General features: G+C 43.1%; 1 long non-coding RNA gene across 2 annotated transcripts in view; it reads left to right on the top strand.

Moving 5' to 3' along the window:
• LOC147014438 (uncharacterized) overlaps positions 1–25,875 on the top strand; it is a 73,175-nt gene that overhangs the window by 883 nt on the left and 46,417 nt on the right. For both annotated transcript variants that reach the window (XR_015050443.1, XR_015050442.1), the window contains exon 2: positions 17,569–17,640. This is a non-coding gene — a long non-coding RNA (uncharacterized LOC147014438). The remainder of the gene's footprint in view (positions 1–17,568; positions 17,641–25,875) is intronic.

Raw genomic sequence — 25,875 nt, 5'->3', positions numbered from 1 at the left:
TTGATAAACAGACGAAGTGAAGTTGAGGTGGATGAGAATGGATGTGAAATTACCAAATTCTCGATGGGGAGTTTTTTGTTCGTATACAGCATAAGGCTGTGTGATACAATCATTGGCTGAGGGTGCATCTGCACTGCTGATGTCCTCTGTAGGTTAGGGCAGAGATTAGAAAATTGTTCAGGTGCCAGCGATAGCTCGCTTACTCTTCACGAAGGACAGCGCGGGATCCTTAATGTCCACCAACAGATGGTCTTTAGGGAAAGAATATTTGGGAGAGTCTCACCTTTTGACTTTGAATAATCTAGTCCAATCAGCAGACAAGGATGCGGGCTGCCTTTGGAAGAATTGAGGAACTGTTGGGCACAGAGAGGGGTCATATGCGGAGCAGATGGGGGACACCCAGTTAAACTTCCATCCGAGGGCCGGCACACACATTGACAAATCGCAGGTCAGGTTAGATATGGGAGCATGCGTGGGAACAGCGCGTCATTGCGTCCACTTTCCACGGGTACTTCAGGAGCTTCCATCTGGCTATCCCCCCAGGCAGATGCCTGGTCCATCCCCATGTCCTTGAGATGCCGATCAACCTGCTGCAACCACGAGGCACATGATCAGCCGTTGCCCTCCTCCACGCAGAATCACCCTGCCTGTGAAACACCGGGATGACAGTTTATAGCTGTGTCAGGATTTGAACCTAGGCTATACAGGTTAGAGGCCAGTGTATATACCTCCAGACAATCCTGCCAGCCATCTTCTTATTAATTTGCAATTGGTCACTGGCTTTGACACCAATACAAATTTTTATTGCGGATCGTAGGCATCAAAAAGCGACATATATCGAACAAACGGTTTCAAATGGAGCAGCTCGTCACCATTAGAGCATTTAAATTGCATCAGATGTGGCAATAAATGCGAACTGTTGCTCCCAGCCTGCCTGCTCAATGACAGAAGACACCATTTGCATTTTTGCCTCCCCAATCTCTACCCCGTTTAGAATCCCGTGCGGGAATGGACAACTTGCTACTCGGACAATTTAATGAATGAACAAGATTAATCTCAGTAGAGAAGAATGCCGATAACGATGGACGAAAGAGTTTTCTAGAATGAGAAGAAATCATAGTAAGGTGTGACAGGTGAAGTGAGTTGTTGGTGAGTTGCCATTTTGAAGGACCAGGCACAAGATCCTGAAGATTGCATTAACTCGGGGAGTTAATTTCACAGACAGGTGAAAAGGAGAGTAAGTGGAAAGGGAAAATAACAAGGAGTGGATTTTTGTGGATGTTTAAGGAAAGTTTATTAGTGATTTAATATGTACTAGCTAGTTGGGCTGGTGAGGACGGTAGGCTGAAAAAGCAAGTGGGCGGATGGTGGTTGAGAATGTGTTGAGTTGAGCAAGACCAGATGAGTAGTGAATGAAGACAGAGTCACTGCCGACTCTTCTTTGTGAAGAGACGACCAGTCCATGCGCCATCACCTCTTGCTGAGAGATACCAATAGTTTTCAGACTCTTAGGATTCTGCTGCCCCTGGAGATGCAAGAAGATAGTGAGCAGCCAAACAGTAAAAGTCAATACTCCATAGTACTGTGGACAAGTAAATGCCTTGTATACCAGGAGAAAATTAAATCTGCAAATTATACACTTGGCCTTGAGAGACACTGTGAATGATCGTCAACCAATGAGCGACTTGGACTGCACATTGAAAAGGTTAATCACAGAAACAGATTGTGAGGATTTTCAGTTGGTCTTTAAGGTAAGAATATTTGGGAGAATTCCACTTTTTAACCTTAAATAATATAGTCCAATCAGCAGACAAGATTGCGGGCTGTCTTTGGTAGGATTGAGGAACTGTTGGGCACTGAGAGGTGTCATGTGTGAAGCAATACAGAAGTATCCAAATGGAAGGATACATGTTCTTTTTGTACACCTTGTGCAAGATCATTCCTAAAACACTGCATTGAAGAACAACAACAGTGAAATTATACCAGGGAAGAATACACCATCACCTGCAACAGGATGTTTGCTTCTTTATGGGAAACTCCCTTCAACTCCTCATTTATTATTTAAAATCCAGGGAATGCCTGGATGCTCCTTGGTGAATGCAGCCTGAACTTTGCTCTCTTTATAAACATTTGTAGAAAAAGGAGACAATGAGAAGAAGGAAAATAAGGAAGAAAAGTTGGTGATTTGAAAAACTGATTATATACTACCGTACGAACTTGATTATGACCAATGGTGAGAATGAGGAAGCTTTATTTTGAGCACTTCAAACAAGGCAAGAAGAGTAATACTCACGGCACAGTGAAAAATTACGAACTAATGTGAGAAATCTCAGCTGTGGAATCAAAGTGTCTTCGACTAGAAAACACTACATGTTCAAACGGAAGACCAAGAAGGAACCCGAAGAAGTAAAGAGCAAAGATGGAGTCGTCAGGAGGAACCTGGATAGGATTCGGGTTTCGGCCGCAACTCCACTACCCTCAAACCCATCCAGGCGCAGCCAAGTGAGCCTTCCAGAAAAATTTCTGCAAGAATTGTGTAAAATAATCGACTGGTCAGACATCCAGGTGTAGAGTATTAAAAGTCAGCATCATCATCACTAAATAATAAATGGGTTCAATTTGTTGGCACAAAACATAGGAGAGTCTGTGTTAGTTACATCATACCAGAGTAAATTCCGAAATAAGCTAACACCCGAATATTTAGTGTTCAAGCCAATCGCATTTGATTCTACATGCTTGTTTAAACAATCCTGTTTTTGAAGTGCATGTACTTGCTTCATCAAGTTCAGACAGACAAATGTCCTTAAGTATCTTCCTTACTGTCAGACATCCATTCTCAGAATTACGTAGACTGGTACTTGGGTTTTGGCAGTCTTCAGTTCCCATGCAAGCACATGCTTTCTGTGCACACGAGGTCACTGTTCCTGCAAGAGCAATCTCTTCGCCGACAGGACAACTTCTTACAGCGACCAACCATAAGCTCTACCAGACCTTGGAATGCTGGGTCCTTCGTCATCCATCAATACAGGCTGCAGAAAACCATCTGAGATGGTGTACCCATGTTCCTCGGGTGCAGGGAAACGTTGCATGGCATTCAGCGCTTTCCTCCAAATGATGGATTGAAAATTATCTCGCTTTATATGCTGGAGGAGACTGTCAGATGATGAAGGTAGCCCCTCATTCTTCTGCCCTTCTGACAAAATAACCAGTGCCTAACGTAGTCTGCTTTGGCACCCACCAGCCTTTTCATTCTTTGTGTGCAGATTGAACAGAAAAGCTTCACATCACATGATCGTGTCTTGCCCAAGTGTAGTATTTTTGCCCAACTTAGACGTTGTATTCTGATGCTGTTTGCTCCCACATATTGTGTCAAAAGCTTTCTTCTTGCCAATCAAACCTGGTGTTGGCTGAGCAGTTAAGGTGGCTGGCTTAAGATATTAGGGACTTGAGTTTGAGTCCCTTTTGGCTGTTGAATTAACAGCAAGCGGGGTTGACTCAGGCTGTCATCCTTCAGAGGTTGATGAAATCAGTACTGGGGATAGAGGGCACTGCATCTGCAGGACAGCTGTGCCCCCAGAAAATGATGCACTCAGCAGCCACATGATAGCTTTTTCTTGCCAATACCAACCATTGAACTGGTCAAATCACACCGGTTAGTGCGTGGAATGCAGGTAGAGCATCACACAAATGGCGACTCAACATAGCAGCCATCTAATCTTGTTTATGGGGATGTATCTTCGTTTGTCCTTCACCCCAGTGTGGAACCACAGTTCATCAGAAGCAATTGACTGTCAAAGTTGGCAATACGCAGTACAACCACATCAGTGTCAGGGGAGTGAATCACTGCCCTTTTGTGATCATGTGCATGCATGCAGCAGTATTCTTGTATCGGCTTCCTCATGGTCTTGTACTAGCAGGACCAAATCCTCGCACCGCCCTTTGGTTAATGGAACCGCCCGTCTGCCATCCCTGAAGCTACAGCCAAGAACAATTTTGTCCTACTGGCAGATTATCTTGTGTCATCTGGCACCAACGTTCAGCCTTGAATGTACAGAGATTGGTTTTGTTCTTTGGGTTTGTATTGTATTTTGGCCACTGCTTAGGAATTGGTGTTATGGGACCTTTGATTTTGACCTCCAAGTCCATGGATGCTCCTTGTTTTGCTCGCTTTCTATCTTTTTTCGACTTGGCAGTGTACTGGTCGAAGACTACATCAACACGTGTGCACTGATTCTTTCCTAAAAAGGTCTGTTATGAGTTTGTAGCATTTGTTTGACGTGCCACCAGCTTCAACATCTGCACCGATGCCATGACATCTCTGCTAAGGTGTTTAATACAATGGAATACATTGTCTCCACTAAAGTGTATTTTCAGTTGCCGTTTCAGTAACTGACCAGTATAGGATTCTGAATCCATGCCTCCCTTTTTCTTTCAACAGGGCCTTGTATTTGGCCAGCAGTGACCCCATATGGAAGTCCTTGCCTGCCTCTATATCGGGTACAATTTCTGCAGCTAGTTCCGTTAAAGGTGTTGCATATGTGGTTTCCCCTGTGAACTCCTTGTTTACAGTAAACTTCAGGTTTGTCTTGCTGACATAAGAGGAATAGCGTGCTTTGTGTTATTTGGCCTCTGCAGATATCAGATCATTGTTGATGCCAGGAAGTATGAGAAACATGTCTTCTTCACCCTCTTCTTTTGCAGCATTCAGTATGGCAACAGTAGCTTGAAAAGTACTGGCAACCACCATCTCCTTCATCTTCTTTCCTTCACCTGCGTTTTGTTTTTACAAAAGAGGCATTTAGACCAGTCATGGGAGTTGTTTTTGACAGGGACAACCTTGATGTCTCAACAGAACTACAGGAGCCGGCATTGCTGCTGACAGATGCTTCTAATGGCCTTGGAGATGAAAGATGCTTTCGTCATTGGACAGACCATAAATTATGAGCACTTGTACATGATTCGAAACACTTGGAGAGCCAAATAACTGGTAGGTCAGCAAAAGAGGGTCCACATCTGGTCTCAAGCGATCAAAGACGTCATCATCACGTATATCCAATGGAAAAATAAGAGTCTTAAGTGACGACTCTCGTGCTCTTCTCAGTCTCATCAGTATCTGTCTGACAGATAATACAATGATCAAAGTTCGAATATTTCTTTCTCTTTGAAGGTAGGAGACGAACAACCGATGCCTCTCTTTCGTCTGGACTGGCCATCGCCATTTGAAGTTAAGCTATTGATTGGAGCCTGGTGATGATTTTCTTCTATAAACAGATGAAACAGCAAATTAAACATAATAATATTACTGCAGTGGTATATATTTCAGTTTGGTAAATCATAAATCATAAATGTGATTTCAGTGAAACATTCCTGTCACATGATCTTTTAATCCCTGGAGACCCCATATCTGTGCCACTGATATATTTCTGGAATGTGCTATCCTTGTGAATTAAATGACCAACACAATGGTCCCAAAAACACTGAAATCAGTTGAAAAGTGAAAGGTATCAGCAGTTATGTTTCCTTCCACCTCAAGTTTTTCAGTGGTAACCTGTCACAAACTTAGCTTCTGAAGTAGCTTCCAGATAAAAACGGATCCCACAATTTGACCTCACATACTATCTGGAGTGTTGTAGGAGGTCCATTCCAGCACTCTGTCATGTCAAAATTTAGAGGTAGCGGGTGTTGAACGAAGTCAAAATTTTTAGGTCTGTGCTTTTGGACAACATATGTTACATGGGATTTGAACATGAGTTCTCCACTTTATGAACAAAGGGTTCATATGGTAATACTAAATCTTTGGTCATGTCTTGCCTTTGGTGCTTAGATGTGATGTGCAAATTTCTGTGATGTATGTTTCACAGCCCATCAGAGACTCCCAAAGGCAAGACGTGGTTGCTGTCACTGAAATCTGTGGGAAATTCCCAGTCGTATGTACTACCCGACGGTGCACTCTTCATAAAAGTCATGTCATGGATCTAAGCCGTGAAAATCTAACTGGTTTACTTTTAACCCGTCCGTGATCAACCTGAACTCGTCGGACTTTTGTAGTGACTAGTGGTGGTAGTAGGCCCGTCGGTCCATTGGACCAAATTTTCAGTGGTGGCCTTGCAGCATACCTGCCTTCTGCGCTGCTTGGATATTAGCTTACTTTTTCACCAAGCCCAGATGTGCTTGGGCCAGGGCAAGGATTACACGTTCGTTGTTGGTTGGCGGGGGATATAGAAATGGGTTCCGTCCGTGTCACATTTCGTTTCCGGAGCTTAACTACAAATCCCCTCAAGATATATTTACGAAATTTGGTACACATATCAAGCAAGTGGTGAACTGGTGCCTTTTGATATTTTCTAATTGATAGGTCACATGGTTTGGCAGCCATGTTGGATTCAAGAAAATATTAAATAATGTTTTCTCTGGAATCACATAACCTAACGAAGCGAAAATTGGCAACTATCATCTTCCATCATGTCTGTATATATATATATATATATATATATATATATATATATATATATATATATATATATATATATATATATATATATATATATATATATATATATAGTAAAAATTATGACGTCACAAGTCACATGGCTTCGCAGCCATCTTGGATAGAAAAACACACCTCATCCAATTAACACAAAACTTCACACACGTATTCCACTGGAGGATTGGAGGCAGAATGTAAATTTATGATGTCATAGGTCACATGGTTCGTCAGCCATCTTGGATTGAAAATTAATACATTTTAAAACTCTTCTTCTCCAGAACGGCTGGACAGATTGAGGAAAAATTTCACATACACTTTCCCCAAGACATCCTTTCAGAAGTTTGTTAATTTCTAATTGATAGGTCACATGGTTTGGCGGCCATATTGAATTTACAAACCTCCAAACAACTTCTCCAGAATGGCTGGTCAGATCAAGGGGAAACTTCACATACCTATTGCACACGCTGAGGGAATATAAGTTTGTTAATCCTCATTTACTATGGCGGGGGATATCGAAGACTTTGTCTTCAACGGATGCTAGTTATTATTGCTAAGTGATCATACGATTATTATTGTTAGCTCGCACTCGCGAAGTGAACATTAGGGTGAAGCGATTGGTCCCTTACGTGCGTACGTGTATATGTACGTGTGTATATGTGTGTCTGCATTTTGTTATTCCCTTTTCTCTGGAACCGCTTGTCAGATTGACACATAATTTTCAACATAGGTGCAACTACTCATGCAGAATGTTTTGATGATAACAATGGTATCATAGGTCATGTGGTGTGGCAGCCATGTTGGAAAAAATGAGAAACGGACCTCTATCTCCGAAACCGCTCCATGGACAAAATTGAAACTTGGCACATGTCAAGTACTCCCCATGGGGAATAAGTGTGATTTATTTTTTGTACTGTCAAAGATGCCTTCGTTATGACATCATAATTGCATACATAAAACGCTACATCCGATCAGTATGAGAAGTTTTGAGGGTCATCTCGGGATAAATTCTTCAACAGAAAAAAGCTATGATGTCATTGGTCACATGGTTCGACAGCCATATTTAAAAAAAAAAAAACCACCTTCAAAAACGTTCTTCTCCAAAACAGCTGAACAGATCGAGGGAAAACATCACAGGTATGACCGCCTATCCATGAGGAACAAAAAGATCCCCACCTATGACATTATAGGTCACACGGTTTGGCAGCCATATTGGATTTACCCTAAAACCTTAAAAAAATCCCCTCCAGAACAGGTGGACAGATTGATTCGAAACTTCACACACATGTTCCCCAAGCCTTGGGGATATGAGGGTGTTCATGATTAATTGATAGGTCGCATAGTTTGGCAGCCATATTTGATTGAAGGAAAATATATTTTTAAAATTTCTCTTGAAAATTTCATCAATCGACATGAACCTTCAAAATTAAGATCAAGTAGTGGTAGGGAATATATGTTTCAAATTTCAAATTTTGAAAGTTGTTGAATGAAACCAGATTTTAGACATTTTGCAGCTAATAACCTGTCACTCATACCACGTAATGTTGATCATTTTTATAACTTGGTCAAAATTATCACATTGTCTCATCCTTGACTTCTGAAACAATCTACATCGTCAAATACCGCTCGTGAACCATTGAGGTCTTCAGTCTTGTGATAGTGGAGCAACTTAGCATAACAATTGTGTATTTTGTGAGGAAAGCACCAAATTTGGCACACTAGTAGCCTATCATATTATGAACAGATTTAGATATTGAACCATCTCAAATTAAGCCACTGATGGCTGTGGCAGCCATTTTCCACTGCCATCAAAAATTTTGAGATGGCCCAATATCCAAATCTGTTCATAATATGATAGGCTACTAGTGTGCCAAATTTGGTGCTTTCCTCACAAATGCACAATTGTTATGCTATATTTAGCTAAGTTGCCCCACTATTAGTGTTATCATTTTTATGTTGTTGGTATTTATTTTGTAAAGAGAATGCCGTGTAACGAGCTATTAAGCTGCTCCATACAACATAAAATGGTGTTCATTTAAAACATGGGAATTCTTCTGTGTTCTTTGTAGTTAATTAGCCGAATCAACTCAGGAGATCATGACGATGATTTTGATGTATCACATTTCACATCAGAAAGCTCCAATGTAACTCCACAAAAAAACATCACACACACACACACACACACACACACACACACACACACACACACACACACACACACACACACACACACACACACACACACACACACACACACACACACACACACACACACACACGATCCATATATAGTGTAAGCATGAAACCCAAAAATTGTCAAGACGCATGACCACCAAAAACAGCGATCTCACGGGGTGTATGTAGTTCATGACCAGAGTGTGTAAGAAATTAAAATGAAATAAAAATTTCTACACCATCAGAAGGATGCAAAAGGACGTGATGCAAAATGATTGGTGCCAACATGAAGTAAATAGCAAACGATCTAAAGGATAGATCTTCGGGGCTAATAAATAGCAAGGTGCGGTTTGTTAAGGAAAGAGGAATTCACGTTTTTTCTCCATGCACATAAATGCCCAATTATTGCGCTGTTAAAAACCAACCATCTCCACCTTTTTAATTCGGAAAAATTCAATTCAAAATCGTTTCCTTTTATCCCGGAGATAAATTCCGCTGCAATATGGAAAGCAAATCATTTTGGCACGTGTTCGCTTTGCTAATTACTCATTAATCATCATAATTAACAGAGCATGTAAATTCTCTCAGCTACATGATGGAATTGCTCAGAAGATGTCTGGGAGCAGCGTCGCCGCAGGTATGGAAGGAAGGAAAGAAGGAAGGAGTGTGGATGGGAGAAATTCTGCTTTCATTTAACGGATTTAATTGAACGAGTTCAATTCAGTGAATTCTCCTTTATGGTGAACCCACGTCGTGAAATATAAATCAGAGGAAGACAAATGCTAGGGGGGCGGGGGGGAGAGAGAGAAAAGAGAGAGAGAGAGAGAGAGAGAGAGAGAGAGAGAGAGAGAGAGAGAGAGAGAGAGAGAGAGAGAGAGAGAGAGAGAGAGAGAGAGAGAGAGAGAGAGAGAGAGAGAGAGAGAGAGAGAGAGAGAGAGAGAGAGAGAGAGAGAGAGACGGAGAGAGAGAGAGACGGAGAGAGAGAGAGACGGAGACAGAGACGGAGACGGAGACGGAGACGGAGACGGAGACGGAGACGGAGACGGAGACAGAGACAGAGACGGAGACAGAGACAGAGACAGAGACAGAGACAGAGACAGAGACAGAGACAGAGACAGAGACAGAGACAGAGACAGAGACAGAGACAGAGACAGAGACAGAGACAGAGACAGAGACAGAGACAGAGACAGAGACAGAGACAGAGACAGAGACAGAGACAGAGACAGAGACAGAGACAGAGACAGAGACAGAGACAGAGACAGAGACAGAGACAGAGACAGAGACAGAGACAGAGACAGACAGACACACGGGCTTAGTGCGCACAAATGAGCACAGTCACCCACCGGTGCGTACCTGTCGTCGGAAGGTGATAAAAACGTCTTAACTCCGCATATTTGTGAAGGAAGTGGCAACTGAATTGATCTCGTGTAAAAGTCTTTGTCCTTGTTGTTTCGTGGCTCTTCTAATTCTGTTCATGTTAAGGCGCATGAATTTGCAGATTAAGATGTATGAGAGCCGAGTGTAAAAGCAATGCTCGGTTGCCTACTGGAAATTGAAAAGCCTTTTCTGACAGGTATATTAAGGAATGATATAGTAGCCTCCACTCAATCCCACTGTATGTTTCAGCACTGTGGTCATTTATGATTGGGAGACTTAGCGGGTTAAACTTCAGGGTGACCTGCCCCCAGAGGCTAAGGATTGGAACATGCATTGCTTGTCTTAATTAAGAGAACGATGAGCTAAACGGATGAGCCACTGAAAACGAACCGTGTAAAAACGGACTCACCATTTGCTGCGTGACTCGCCATTTCGGAGAATGTTTATTCCTGGAATTTAAAATTCAACCAGTGACAGTGATGTTTGCAGTGGTGACACACGGAGATTTGGTTAAAATGTTGTTGTCTGCCCCTCTCTGGCAGGTCTATGAGGCACTTTTTTTTTCCTGATTATACAGTTGGCTTCTTCTCTGTCTCCCATGCCTGATGGCTGATGGAACTTCCTGAGAATTTTGTAATTATTTTATGTAATTTCTCGAAATTTATGAAAAAAATCCAAATTTTAAACAGGAATATTTCACAATTCTGTTTCAAAAATGATTGCTGAAATGAAAAAAAATTTGAACGACATTTATTTGAAAAAATTCCTTGGTAAATTGTAAGGAATTGCATTAACAGATCAACGGGCTACGAATTAGCACAAAATCCATATTAAAAAAAATTAGGGCACTCTGCAGAGCGTATACCTCTGCCACACAATGTCTGATCCACAAGAACATATCTGACCCAATACATTTTTGAAATATGCTATATATCGTTATTGGCCCCTTCTCTCAATGGTGAAGAATCACTTTAAAAAATAAATAACTCTCGTATCTGGATCCAGATTTAGATCTTCACCAAAATCGAATCAATTCATCTTTATCACACACCCAAACATGTCCACCAACTTTTGTCCGAATCCATCCACAATTTTTTGAGATATCGTGCTATATAACATTTTGGCCCTCTCTCTCAATGGTGAAGAATCACTTTTAAAATTCTAGTAGTCTGATCAGGATCCAGATCCGGATATTCACCAAAATCGAATCAGTTTGTTCTTGTCACACGCGCAATCAGCCCACCAAATTTCATCCGGATCCGTCCACTACTTTTGGAGCTTTCGTGAAATATATTAGTATAGCGCCATCTCTCAATGGTGAAAAATCACTTAAAAAAATTTTCGGATCTACACCAAAATTGAATTAACTCTTCTTTGTTACACAAACATGTCCACCAAGTTTCGTTCGAATCCATCCACAATTTTTCGAGATATCGTGCTATATATCATTTTGGCCCAATCTCTCAATGGTGAAGAATCACTCGAAAAATTATTGGATCTGCATCCAGAATCGAATCTTCACTAAAATGGAATCAATTCTTCTTTGTCACACAACCAACATGTCCACCAAGTTTCGTTCGAATCTGTCCACAATTTTTTGAGATATCGTACTTTATATCATTTTGGCCCTATCTCTCAAAGATAAAAGGAATCACTTTAAAAATTCTCGGAGTCGGAGCCGGACCCGGTTCTTCACCAAAATCTAAACAGTTTGTCCTTGTGGCACACCCAACCTGCCCAGCAAATTTCATCTGGATCCATCACCAACTTTTTGAGATATCCTGTACACAGACAGACAAACAGACAAACAAACAGACAGAGAGAGGTGAAAACATAACCTTCTTCACCTTCATTGGCAAAGGTAATAACATTTAGCTGAAACCATAAGTATTCCACTTTAATATAGTGTTGACTCGTATGTATGTATGTATGTATGTATGTATGTATGTACATTATTGTTACGTGTAAGGGGGGATGGGGGTGGGGAGAGGAGGAGGGATCCAGAGCTAGACTGTGGCCAGTGTTAGTGTAGTCTGGTCCCTGTGTTTCACTTAGGTTCGATTGCTATGTAACAGGGATCTGTCAGAGTAAGTCTTTTGTTTCACATGATGCTGAGGAGGCAGCATATGTAGTTTAGAGACAGGGTGTGCAGGGTAATTAATTCTGTACTGTATATGCAAACACCTCTTGTTTGTGGGCAGGGCTAGTGTTGTGTTTGATTAAAGTGATTGTGGCTTTCAGGGGCATCATGTTTGATTAAATACTCTGAGAGCAGCACTCTTGGGGAGTGCACTTGGCCATCGGAATATAGGCTCTCGAGCATGAAGCTGTTTGGAGTTTGTACGTGATGATTGTACCAGTTCAAATACAAGACATTTGGCGACGAGGATGGCTGGTTTACAGTTACCAGCTCCACCTCCATTCTTGGCTTCTCTTGGGACCCGGCCCCTTCCACGGCCTCTGGATTGCAGCTTTTCAAACCTACTTGGAAGCTTCGGTTCCTAGACCGTATGGATGCCACAGCACTCGTAAGAGGGTGATCTTGATTCACTGATTGGGCGCCGAAGGCCAGCATATGTTCGCACAGCTAACAGCCAAGACCTCCACATTCGGAAATGTGGTGAGTGCACTTGAGAGCTACTTTGGTCCGAAAAAGAGTGCCATGATTGAACAGTATAAATTCCACCAGCACTACCGGGGAAATGGTGAACCTGTCCAACAATACGTTGCTTCACTTTCTGACCCGGCTGATACCTGTAATTTTGGGGTTGTAACAGACGAGCTCATCAGAGATCAGGTCATAGAAAAGACTTCCATTCCTTGTATTCGGGAACGGTTGCTAATGGAGGATGACCGACTCCCATTCGAGAAGGCTACAGCCCTGGCTATCCAGACAGAATCAGCCATGATGGATTCTAAGCTGATTCAAACATCTCCAGCAACCTCAGTACCAGGAATGCAACTGGCACAACAGTTGCATACAAGTCAAATACAAAGGCTTCAAATCAACCGCCAACAACAGCCCCATCCACGCCTTGCCCACGTACCTCGAACAAAGCCATTTCAAGCTTGTCGTCGACAACATGGCGTTAAAGCACAATGTCCAGCATGTGTAAAACAATGCGGTGCTTGCTTTAAGATTAACCATTTTGCATAAGTATGCAGGTTATCAAAAAAGCAGATATCATCCGTTTGTCAGGTTGATTAACCAAGTGCTTCTGATGTTGAAAGACAACACATCGTGTACACCATCACAGACAAAATGCCTTTCCGTCCTCAGCAAGGGAGCAACTTCAAGGATTGTGAAGTTGACATCACGTGGATTTTGGTATCACTATTCAATGATGTAGTGGTAAAAGTCTCCATTGTGAGTGACAATCGCTACCGCAAGTACTTTTTGTCTTTTCCACTCAACTCTGCGCAATCTACACTTCAAGCCTACGATGACTCCCTCATCCAGGTATTGGGAATGATAACTATTCCTTTGAACTACAGGGGTATCAAGCTCAACAATTTCACCTTTTATGTTGCAAAAGGCAAGAGCCTAATGGGTGTTAATCCGTTCGACAAGCTTGGGTTCAAACTTTGAACCCGACTGGGGCACACATCCACGCGATTGCAGAGAAAGACAATGTGTACAAACACCTGTACCTTTCCATGTTTGTTGTATTTTGGGAGTGTAAGTGTTACTGACACACTCCTCGAGTGGACCTTGCAGTTCCACCAGTATCTCAAGGTTTGAGATGTCTACCTTTCGCTGTTCGTGAAGAAGTTTCGAAGGAGCAAAAATGCCTTGAATCTGAGAGCATCATTGAATGCAGTGATTCGTCTCCACGGGCGTTGAATCTCGTCATCGCATGACGTAAAAATGGAGAATTAAGACTTTGTGTTGACCTTAAGTCGATGAACAAAGCTGTTATTCCTGATAAATACACACTTCCAACTAGAAATGAACTTTCTGCTTAATTCCACAATGTTCACAAAGATAGACTTGAGGAGAAGCTACCTACAGGTACCTCCAGTAAAGCAGAGCAGACATTTAACCGCATTCATGACTCATGAAGGCCTATTCCAGGACCATAGAATACCATACGGCCTCAGTTCTGCATCAAGTGTGTTTCAGAAGATAGCCTCTTTGGTCCTGTCTGATATTGAGGGGACCCTCAACCTCCTTGATGACATCATCATCTATGGGAAAGATAAAGCAGAACACGATCAGCAACTGGATGAAGTGTTGTCACAACTAGTGAAGCACAACTTTTGACGCTGAATGAGGAAAAGTGTACCTTTGTAGCATCAGAAATTGACTTCTTAGGATATCATGCGACAGCTAATGGGGTGTACCTGATGCAGGACAACATCGAAGCAGTTATGACTCTTCCTTCTAAGTCAATGCAAAAGAGCTTGCATCATTCATCAGGACTATAAATTTCGACCTCAAGTTTGTACTCAACGACGTGGAGATCGCTGAACCTCTTCGTAAACTACTGTGCAAGGATGTACCTTGGGAATGGACTTGTACCCAGCAGCATGCGTTTGTCATGCTGAAAGAGAAGGTCACATCTCCTCCAGTCCGAACACATGTTGATCCTAATGCAAAGACTATTGTCACAACAGATGTATCAGGTACAACAGTGGGAGCAGTACTTTCACAATCTATCGCAGGTAATGAACGGCTTGTAGCATTCGCATCTCGCACACTTATGGAGACGGAACACAAACACTCAACAAGGGAACGCGAAGCGTTAGCATGTATCGATGCATGCAAACACTGGCACGTCTATCTGTATGGTAGAAAGTTCATGGTCCGCGGAGGCCATCAATCACTGACAACACTACTCACTACATCGGGATCTGGACATAGACCACTACGAATTTACAGGTGGTCAGACCGTCTCTACCAGTATGATTTTGACATGGAATACTTGGCACGGTCCCATAATCAAGTGGCGGGCATGCTCTGTTCTATAACACCCATAGAGAACACGACGAATGATGCGATTAGTGAAGTTGACACCTTTGTAAATACCGTTATTACAAATGCAACCACAAATTTAGTGACTTGTGATGAGCTCAAATCGCAATCTCAACAGGATGCAATTTTCTCCAAACAGACTGGCCTCAACAAATCACAGAGGACCTACAACCCTACTACAGGATTTGACATGAGCTATCCATCTTTGATGAAGGTTGTATTGCCTGTGCATCTGTGCATGCGGTGATCCCAAAAGAACTACAGCAGCGAGTGATGCGTCTCACTCACAAGTGACATCCCGGGATCATCAAAATGAAACGGAAATGTCGCAATTCTGTATGGTCGCTGGGTATTGACACATGCCTCAAACAGTTTGTGAAGAATTGCGAAACATGCGCCCTCAGCGAGAAAGCAGGAGATCCACATCTTTCTCCTCTTCAGCCTACATGCCGGAGAAACCGTGGCAACAGCGACAGGTGGACACCTTCGGTGAGGTTCGTGTTGCACCTCACAATCAGAAGTACTTGGTCATAGTCCATGATCTTCACAGCAAATGGCCTGAGATCACAGCTACCAGCTTGCTTTCAACTTCGTCCATTATCAGCATCCTGGACAAGGTGTTTACAAGATGGGGGCTTCCCGAGTCCATTACGTCAGACAACGGACCTCAATTTACATCTGAGGAATTCGCACAATACCTCAAGGCCAATGGCATCGAACATCACCGAACTACATGGTATAATCCGCAGAGCAACGGTGGGGTGGAGAGGTTCAACAGAGTCATCAGATCTTGCAGCAACTGGGTCATCAACCCAACAGATCTTGCAGCAACTGGGTCATCATAGCTACGTACTCGAAGATGGCACAAAGAGGAATACACAATGTCTGGTACCAACCAACCTTCAAGATGCAGAGAATGATGACAACTGCCACTTCTTTCCACAAAATCTTCAAGATGAGGATCAATCACAATGATTCAGCTGGGCTACAATCTGGCATACACAGATCTGGTCATGTTCGGAAGCATCCTCAATACCCGAGAGATTACCGGTGTACATAAAGTTCATTATCCATGAATATGGTTCAAACTTCCCCAAAATGAACTTTAAATCTTTGAACACGTATCATAGGAAATGTTGGTGTCAGTTTTGACTTGAGATTGTGGATCTTGGATTTTCAAATGGATAAAGGGTTTATTTCAGAATGGGGGAAAATATGTTGTGTTTCAATAAAGTGATTGTGGCTTTAGGGACATCATGTTTGATGAGCTATCCCTGAGGGCAGCACTGTTGTGGAATGCACTTAGCCATCGGAATGAAGGCTCTCGGGCAGGAAGCCATTTGGAGCTTGTTTGATGATTGTACCAATTAAAATACAACACACCTCGGTGAGGACTTCCCATCACAGAGGCACATGTCACGTGTGCAAAAAGGTCAATTATGATCTCTCTCTCTGAGATCTCTTTCTCTCTGAGAAAAAGGCCATGGCGGCGCAGCAGGCTGTGGAGGCCGGAGGAAAAGATGTACATTAATTTTTATAGGGGAGGCAACACCCAAGCTGGAGACTCTGCCCAGGAGGAAGAGGAGGACTGGATGCACCATGAGTTGACCAAGAGAGAACTCCATGCACGAGAGTCGACTGGTATGCACAGGAGTCGAAGAGAGAGTCCATAAGAGAGACTGCAGAGTCCACCAGGAGAGGACGGTGTGCAAGAGAGGCTTGTGTACAAGAGTCCACCAGTACAGCACCACGAGAGGCTCATGTGGAAAGGACGACAGAGACCTCACTTGGAGGAGAAGCCTCGTGTGGAATTGACCCAAGTTGGGATCACCCTGTATTTTTGGTGGCCCATGAGGTCTCTGGCTCAAAAATGACAAAGGGGACCACATGGCCAAGTTGAAGGCCTACTCATCACCAGCCCTGCTCGTGGCCATTTGACATCTTCTGGGCACCATCGTTACTGGCTCTCATCTTGCACATGTTCTATAAAACAGGCTGCGCTGTGTTGAACTGCATCCACCCTGTGCATAAGAGAAAAGGGAAGTCCTGCCTGCATCATTGTCGTGCGGTAAAAGTGTGATCTGTGACACATTGTGGGTTAGGATTTGAGCTCTAATTTCTCATCATTGTATATAAGTTTGTATATCCCCATTCTCTTCTTTGTGCCTTTTGACTCGCTTGGTTTGTTACGTTTATTGTAGTATATCTTATCGACCCTCTTCCTTTTGCTTTTCAATATAAAATAAATCCTATAAAATATAAGAATGCATGTTTCAGCCATGTGCTTTCCATGTGAGATTGCCATCGATTTGGGCTCATTTTGGTGACCTTCGGGAATGGTCGGTAGAGTAATACTTAACACATTGCATTGAAAAAGACTGCTTTGACCATTCCTCAGGAAAAAAGGTCCTGGCTCTGAAGAATTCTGTATTCACGGATACTCAGACGTGACAGTATGTATGTATGTATGTATGTATGTATGTATGTATGTATCTCGAATTGGCGATCACTCGTAACTAATTATGATCGTTTTCATGTTCACGACATGGATCCGCAGGTGGCTGATGAGGCCAATCTACAAACCACAAATCCTATTGCAGTGAGGGCACCTGCTCCCAGGTGGAAGGGGGTGAGCTGTTTGATTTTCTTGGCTTTCTTTTCACCTCCTTCTCTTATCCTTAACTGCTTGCCAAAGTAATTCATCAATACGATGGGAGCCCTTATCGAGGAAGTTGTGCCAAGCAAATCTATCTTACACGATCATGTCCGAAGTGTCTATATTGATCTTGCATTCCTTCAAGTTTCCTTTTAGTGTGTCTTTGAACATTTATGTTTTCCACCATGAGTCTGCTAACCTTCTTTCAGCTAGGAAAAAAGAAGCTGTTTTGGAAAGTGATGGTCAGGCATCCTTCCGGACAACATGCCCCATCCACAGAAATTGGTTGTCATATGATCAGAGCATCAGCGCATTAACACTCTATCGAGAGCAAGGTGGCTGACGATTCGCCTGTTCAAGGATATAATTAAATAAGACCGTTAGTTATTTTCAAAAGGGGTGTTTTAACAACCCAAACACCAAATTTTCACACTTGCTCTCTCTTGGAGTTCCCTTAGTATGCGTGCAAAGTTTCAGGCTGTGAGGTTTCATGGTTTTTGAGTTATGGAGGAGACACACCCACACACTGACACACGGACACACACACACTGACATTTATTAGTATAGATATCAGTTATGGTCCCATCTCATTGAATCAGTTGTTCTTGTCACTTAAATAATAGTGTTGAGAAATTATGGAATGACCCAGTGCAAATTGCAAGAGTAATGATTCCAATATTTCCGGCATGACTTCCACAATTTAACATCCCTACCCTGGCCTAAGGTTGTAACCCAAATTTTGTAGCATTCTGATTGGTGGGTCTGGAAAAGAAGATTTTGGAAGGAATTTGCGCAACCACCATTTTGACACGCTTCCGGTCATGTGATTTGCATGGCCTCCACAATTTAACATCAGGACCCTGTCTTAATGTTGTCACCAAAATTTGGAAGAATTCTCACTTGTGGTTCTGGAGAAGAAGATTTTTGAAGGAATTTACACAATTTTCCCTAAAATTGACTTGGCCTGCTATTTTGACACATTTCCAGTCATGTTATCAGCATGACCTTCGCAATTTAATATGCATACCATGGCATAATGTTGTAACACAAATTAGGCAGCTTTCTGACTGGTGGTTCTGGAGAAGAATATTTTTGAAGAAATTTACTAATTCGGCCACTTTGACTTACTTAATGTCACGTGACTCGGACAAGCTTTGCAATCCCTATTAACAGTCAGGAGAGGAACGTTGCTGCCAAATTTCAGCCGGATCGGCTCAGAAGTTTGCCCGACGAAGTCAAAATTGGAGATGGATGGAATTTAAATTCCAGATAACCGAAACATCATAACTATTCCTCACGAGGCAAATTTGCCATGTGCCAATTTTCAATTTTTTCGCTGGTGCAGTTTCGAAGATACAGAGCTCTAATTTTTTCCAACATGTTCCCATACCAAATGACCTATGACGTCATAATTATCACTAAAACATTCTGCATGAGTAGTTGCTTTGACGGTGAAAATTTCGTCTCAATCCGACAAGCGGTTGCAGAGAAAAACACTCATGTTCTATGTGGCCAAACAACCAGACAAACAAATGAACAAGCCAGTAGGCGACATGGGTGGTCGCTATATAATTGCATACTAGTCATACAGATTTTGACGGATCGGGCTGAAAATTTTTGACAAAGAGGTTAGTTATAGTGCGCATAAAAGCGCGGAAGCCAATTTTTGATTTTCTAAAAAAAAAAAAAAAAAAAAATAAAAAATTCGGATTTTTTTCTAAAAATTCAAAGTCCCGTTGCTAGGCAACGGTGGCGTCCATAGCAACGGTGCTCAAAAGCATACAACTAGATCCTGGTATGAACCTACCAGTCAAGTTTCATCAAAATCGGTTGACTCCTCTGGCCTCCAGAGCTGTCCATTACATACAAACAAACATACAGACAGACGGAAAACCTGAGAATAGTGGGTCTAGCGACTACCCAAAAATCACTCATAGAGTGATGCTTGGTGAAACGGAATGGCACTCGGTGGAGCGCATACCTCCGCCAGGCTGAACAGCTTACATTTTGTATTCCACTCATAGGTCGGATCTGAATCCGGATCTTAACAAAAATCGAATCGGCTCGTTCTTGTCACCGAACCGACTCTTCCACCTTGTTTTGTCACAAGTCACCCACAACTTTCAGAGATATCATGATATACATAGTTTTTGGCCCCATCTCTCAATGGTGAAAAATCACTTACAAATATTCTCCTTTCCAGATCCGGATCTGAATCTTCACCAACATTGAATCAATTAGTCCTTTTAACACACCCAACCGGTCAACAAAGTTTCTGCGGAATACATCCATAACCTTTTGAGATATTGTGCGATATGTCGTTTTTGGCCCTATCTCTCAATGGTGAAGAATCACTTAGAAAAAAATGAATCACAATGGTGAAGAATCACTCCGGATCCGGATTCAGATCTTCACCAAAATCAAATCAATTAGTCATTGTCACACACCCGACCTGTCCACCAAGTTTCATCCAAATCTCCCCTTAACTTTTTGAGATATCAGGCAATAACGTTTTTAGCTCCATCTCTCATTGGTGAAGAATCAGTTAAAAATCAAATAATTCTCATGTCCAGATCTTGATTTGAATCTTCACCAAAATTTAATCAATTCCTCTTCGTGGCAATCCCAACCTGTCCACCAATTTCGTGTGAATCCATCCATAACCTTTTGAGATATTGTGCTATGTATCGTTTTTGGCCCTACCTCTCAATGGTGAAGAAACAACATATTCCCAGATCCGGATCCGGATTCGGATCTTCTCCAACATTAAACCCCGATTTATTAAGATTGCTTGTGTCTGTCTATTCATTGTGGGTTCGACTATAAATCCGTGTGCATCCGTCTGCTACGCATCTTTGCCATAAACGCATGGAGCTCATTCAAAGTCGCCATTGGCCTCTTGGTGGCCTCTCTGACCTGTCTCCTCATTGCTTGGTCATCCAGTTTGGAGGGACGGCCTGATCTCGGCAGGGTCTTGGTGGTACCATACACCTTCCACTTCCTAATGATTGTTTTGACTGTGCTCCAAGGATATTCGAGGTCTTTGAAATATTTTTATACCCATCACCTGATCGGTGCCTTTCCACAGCTTTATCCCAGAGGCGTTTTGAAAGCTCCTTGGTGCTCATGGTTGAGCCTTTGCTGTGAAATGCATGACCCAGCAGAGGAAATCGAGAGGTAGAGTTGATTTTATTTCTGAAAAAAAATCAGAATCACGATAATTTAACACAGGTGGAGGGCAATTAACTTGGTGTGTGATTTTGAAGGAGATTGGTTACACCTGAGCTAATTTCCAATCGCTATTATAAGGGGGGGAGGGGGGTGGATGCTTATCCAATCAAGATATTATAGTTTGTATTATGAAATAATTTTCTGAAATTTGTGGAATTTGTTTGTTCACTTGGAAGTTATGGGTTATGATGTGAAAATAAAGGTGGAAAAAGTCTGATTTAATGCAATTTAATTCCAGGCTATAAGGCAACAAAAGGTGAAAAATTTGATAGGGGGTGTAGACTTTCCATAGGCACTGATATATTGTTGCGGTTCTGCAAAACCGCATGCCTCTAAGGCAATGGCACCCAACATACAGTGATCCCCAGGCAGTTATTTCGTTAGTCTCTGTGCAGTTAGATCTTCCCCTCACGTCTAGTGGATTAACGGGGCAAAGTGCATTATGTTGGTCTAATAGTCAGGTCTATTAACTATATCTCTATCTCCAATTGATTTCTAATCCAACCTTTTCCTTTTAGCCATGGTACAAGTCAAGCAAGCAAGCACACACGCCATGAAAAATGTGATTGAATAGCAAACACACCACGATGCCTTCCATGGCTTGGAACTACCACCAACAAACTCCCTCCACCAAGCATACTACACACAACACAGCACACGGATTACGCTCCATTATTTCATTCAAATCTGCATGCCAATTTCCAACGGCATCTCACCTTTTCTTCACCCCTCACTCACCAAACTTCACAACTTCGACCACAAATGCTTCCCACACCCCCTTGTACCTCTGCATCGCTACAATTCAACACAATACGGAGGAGTACCGCAAAACTTGGGCTGCCATCGGACCGTGTGATGTGGGGAGGAGCAACGGACGTCATTAGCACCAACCGCATCTCGCCAGGGATGCACCGGGTGAGCACGTGGAATTAATACGATCCTCGTCCAGTCGTCAGAACACAGCCAGATGGGCGGTGAGGAGGGGTCGTGGGAAGGGTGATCCGGGATTTTGGTACGGGGCCCGGGTGTGCATTTTGGCTCATGAGAGGAGGTGCCATGGGTGGCTGGTGTGCATTGCTAATCAGCATTCAGACTGCACTCGGAGCACGTTCGGGGCTAGGTTGTCAGCTCGTACCCTATGTTGAGTTAGGAGCCCCGGGCCGTGGCGAGCCGGATGGGCAAATGAGACCATTTCCGGCCAGGAGAGCCTGGCAGGGCATGGCTAGGGTTGATGTAGCCTAATAGAGGAGCAGGATTCGGGGTCACAGCGTGTCGCCTTCGGGTCGTCACCCCACCCTTCGCCCGGGGCTTATAAAAGTCGGAGCGCTCTCTGCTTCGCCCTCTTCTTCTTTGCTCCTCTCGGCTCTGTGTTGGCTGCTCCTCATTGCCTCTGCCTTTCGCTGGCTTTTCACTCGTCGTTGGTGTGCGACTGAGATATGCTTATTCCTGAGGACCAGTGCGGAATGCACATTGCCATGAGCCTCGGCAAAGTGACTAAGCCAGAGATAATGTGCCAACTCTCGAGGTGGGAATGCTCAAGCATCGCGTCCCACGGAGGTACACACTACATTGGCAGACCTATACACGACTCGATTTGGGATCTATCACCTCACACATCTTCTCTCTTCTCTTCTTTCAACCCCTCTATCTCCTCCCCTTTGGATGCACAAAGGAGCATCATTACTGACTCGCAATCCCATTTTCCTCTGGCGTGACACCGCACCCCCAATATTGCACTACACCACACCTCCTATTCCCACACCTTAGACACCAGTATTTCTCCCTCCTACCTCTCCCTAAGCGTACTGGGTTGCGTTGGTCAGCTGACCGCGTCAGGTATTGCGAGGCTGTTTGTCCTCATTTGCTCTCTTTCTTTCTGGCTATCTAATCTTCCTCAGGTTTGTGTGAGTATGTGATGGTGCCTGTCATAGCATAAGTTAAGCTTGTCGAAGTTTTAACAGGATAAGTCTGCTCTGTGTCTGCTTTTGTAAATTGCTTGCCTTTTGTCGCACCCCATAAATTCCTTGCTATCCCCTGCTGCACATACGAATAAACCCAATTTACTGTGCCACATACCTCTCCTCGCTTGATTGTAAATAAATGCTTGTGTAGAAATGTTCTCAGCTCGTTTCTGTCTTTTCCTTCATTGGTCCACCATGGTTCGTATTCCAGCTTAGCCGGGACGTTATCCCCCAACGATCTGTTTTTCTAGCCGGTACATTCTTGGCAGTTATGCTCGGCTGCATCTGATCCGGCAAGGTGATCCGGTTTGAATAAGGCGTACTGAGGGTATGTCCCCCGGTAATTAGATAACATGACCTTTTGGTAAGCGGTGTTCATAAGACGGAGGACCCTAAGTCACGTGGTTTAGTTATTGGCGTTCACGGTCAATTAGCGGCCCGCCAAGTCATGACGTTATTTGTGTGTGATAGCCTGTGATTCCACAGAGTTTGGTGGGAACCCGAGGTAGCGTCCCCCCTCGTGGTCTTCTCGCCCCTGACCCCCGGGTCTGCAACAATATATAATTATGCACTTGCATGATGTGCTTACACATTGTGTAAGCATACGAACCGTGCTTCCCCATTGTCTCGGGTTGCTCACCTGGATTAATTTTTTTCATTTATTACCCTCGCCAAAGGAGAACGTATTCCATTTGGGTCAGTTTGTTTGTCTGTCTGTTTGTTTGTCTGTCCGCACAGAACTTTCGTGCTTTTCTCTACAACTGCCTGTCGGATTGAGACAAAATTTTCAAAATTGGAGCAAGTACTCATGTACAATGTTTTACTGATAATTATGACGTCATCAGTCACGTGGTGTGGCAGCCATATTGGAAAAATGGAAAAACTTTGGGCCTCTGTATCTCTGAAACTGCACCAAGGAAAAAAATTAAAACTTGGCACATAGCAAGTCCTCCTCATGCGGAATGAGAATGATATTTTTTATGATGTAATAAGTGCCCTCGTTATGACGTCATAATTGTATATGTAGAACGCCACATCCGATCAGTATGAAAAATGTTGAGGGTCTTCTCGGGATAAAACGGTCCACAGAAAAAAAAAAAATAATTACGTGATTCGGCAACCATATTGTTTAAAAAAAATACCTTCAAAAATCTTCTTGTCTGAAGTGGCTGAACAAATTGAGGTGAAACTTTGCATGTATGACCACCTGTCCATGAGGAACAAAAGTTTCACACATATGATATCATAGGTCACATGTTTGGCAGCCATATTGGATTTACCCTAAAACTTACAAAAATACACCACTCAAAAGAAGTCCTGGCAAGGGTCTGCAATCTCTGATTGCTCTTACTTGTTTATATTTTCATTTATGGATGCTTTCCATTGGTTTTGTGATTTTCCCTGGTGTGTCAGCTTTGATGTCCGTCCGCACACCAAATTACAATGCTTCCCCATTGTCTCGGGTCACCCATCTGCATGTTTTTTCAATTTGTTTTCATTTATTTTAATTTTCATTTTACGATCTGGTCCGACGATTCTGTGATTTTTTTTTTTTGTTTTTCCTGGTGTACCGGCCTCGACGTCCATCGGCACGCAAAATTTCAGCTTTCTACCTCACCCGGAAGGTAGATTGTTTATGTGATATCACAGCCTTTTTCTGTTCTGAATACTGAATAATACACAACAACACACTATGAGGAAGATCAAAATTGAAATGCAAAATGCAAAGGCTGTCCACATTCAAAATGTATAGCCTTTTGTAATCAATCTTCCTCTTCTTTTTTTGATGGGCACAGGCAGGCACGCACGCAGACACCGAGCTGGAGCTACTTTTATATATATATAGTTTAAGCATTTTGTGGAAACAAATCGAGCATACAAATTGATCCCTTCCCACCCCCACCCCCAATGTCATTCGGTTTTAATAAGTTTATCATCTGCTGTGGTTCGCAACACTGTGCAGATGGCATAACTAGCCATGGTAGAGTATGTACACACTAACAGTGGTGATAAAGCAGCAAACATACTGTGTTTACGTGTCTTTATAATCCAATGTACTGGACACAAATGTTTATCTGAATTGTAGTACCATGGAATACAGTAGTATCACAGAGTATGACTATCACGGAGTATTACCATGCTCCATATTATTCACACCAAAAGAGATAAAACATGAAGCATTTTATTACTCACGAGCAAATACCACTCGTATTGACAGGAATTCTAAGGAGTGGGGGGAGAAAAAGAAGAGGGGGAGCGGGAGGGAGGGTGGAGGAGAGAGGGAGGGGGGAGAGTGAGGAGGTGGAGGAGAAAAGAGAGAGGAGGGAGGGGGAGTGAGGAGGGAGGGAGAGTGAGGAGGGTGGGGGAAGGGAAGGCAGCGTGAGGTGAGAGGAAGGGAAGGCACATGTTCGGTGGAGCGTTAATTATGATTCATACTGTCACATAAAAATGATTCTGCAGAGAATATCAGTGAAGATGAAAACGAAATAATATCTGAAATCCATTTTCTACAGGTCATACTATAGATACTGCCCGAAAACAAACACCGCCCAGACACGTCTGGAGACAGACACCACCTGGACACAGCCAGAGACAAACACCACCCAGACACATCCAGAGACAGAAACCACCCGGACATGTCCAGAGACAAAACCTGCTGGACGCATCTGGAGCCATGCTGTCCGGAGACAAACTCCTGTCTGGACATAAACACCACCCGGACAAGTCTTGAGATAAATAACGCCCAGACACGTCTGGAGACAAACACCATCTGGAGCAAAACACTGCCCAGACAAAACTGAAGATAAAACCCGCCAGATGCTTCCGAAGACAAACACCGCCCAGACTTGTCCCGAGACAAACGTGGATATGTCCGGAGAAATCACCACCCAGACACGTCCTGAGGCAAACAGACACGACCCGGACAGGTCTGGAGACAAACACTGTCCAGAAATAAACAATGCCCAGACACAAACTCCGTCCGCACATAATCACTGCCCAGACACGTCCGGAAACA

This window comes from Eptatretus burgeri, chromosome 13, assembly GCF_056783735.1.
Source record: "Eptatretus burgeri isolate ZD-2024b chromosome 13, Ebu_testis_v1, whole genome shotgun sequence".
In the NCBI taxonomy this organism is placed as follows: Eukaryota; Metazoa; Chordata; class Myxini; order Myxiniformes; family Myxinidae; genus Eptatretus; species Eptatretus burgeri.
This window is presented reverse-complemented; position numbering and strand designations above follow the sequence as displayed.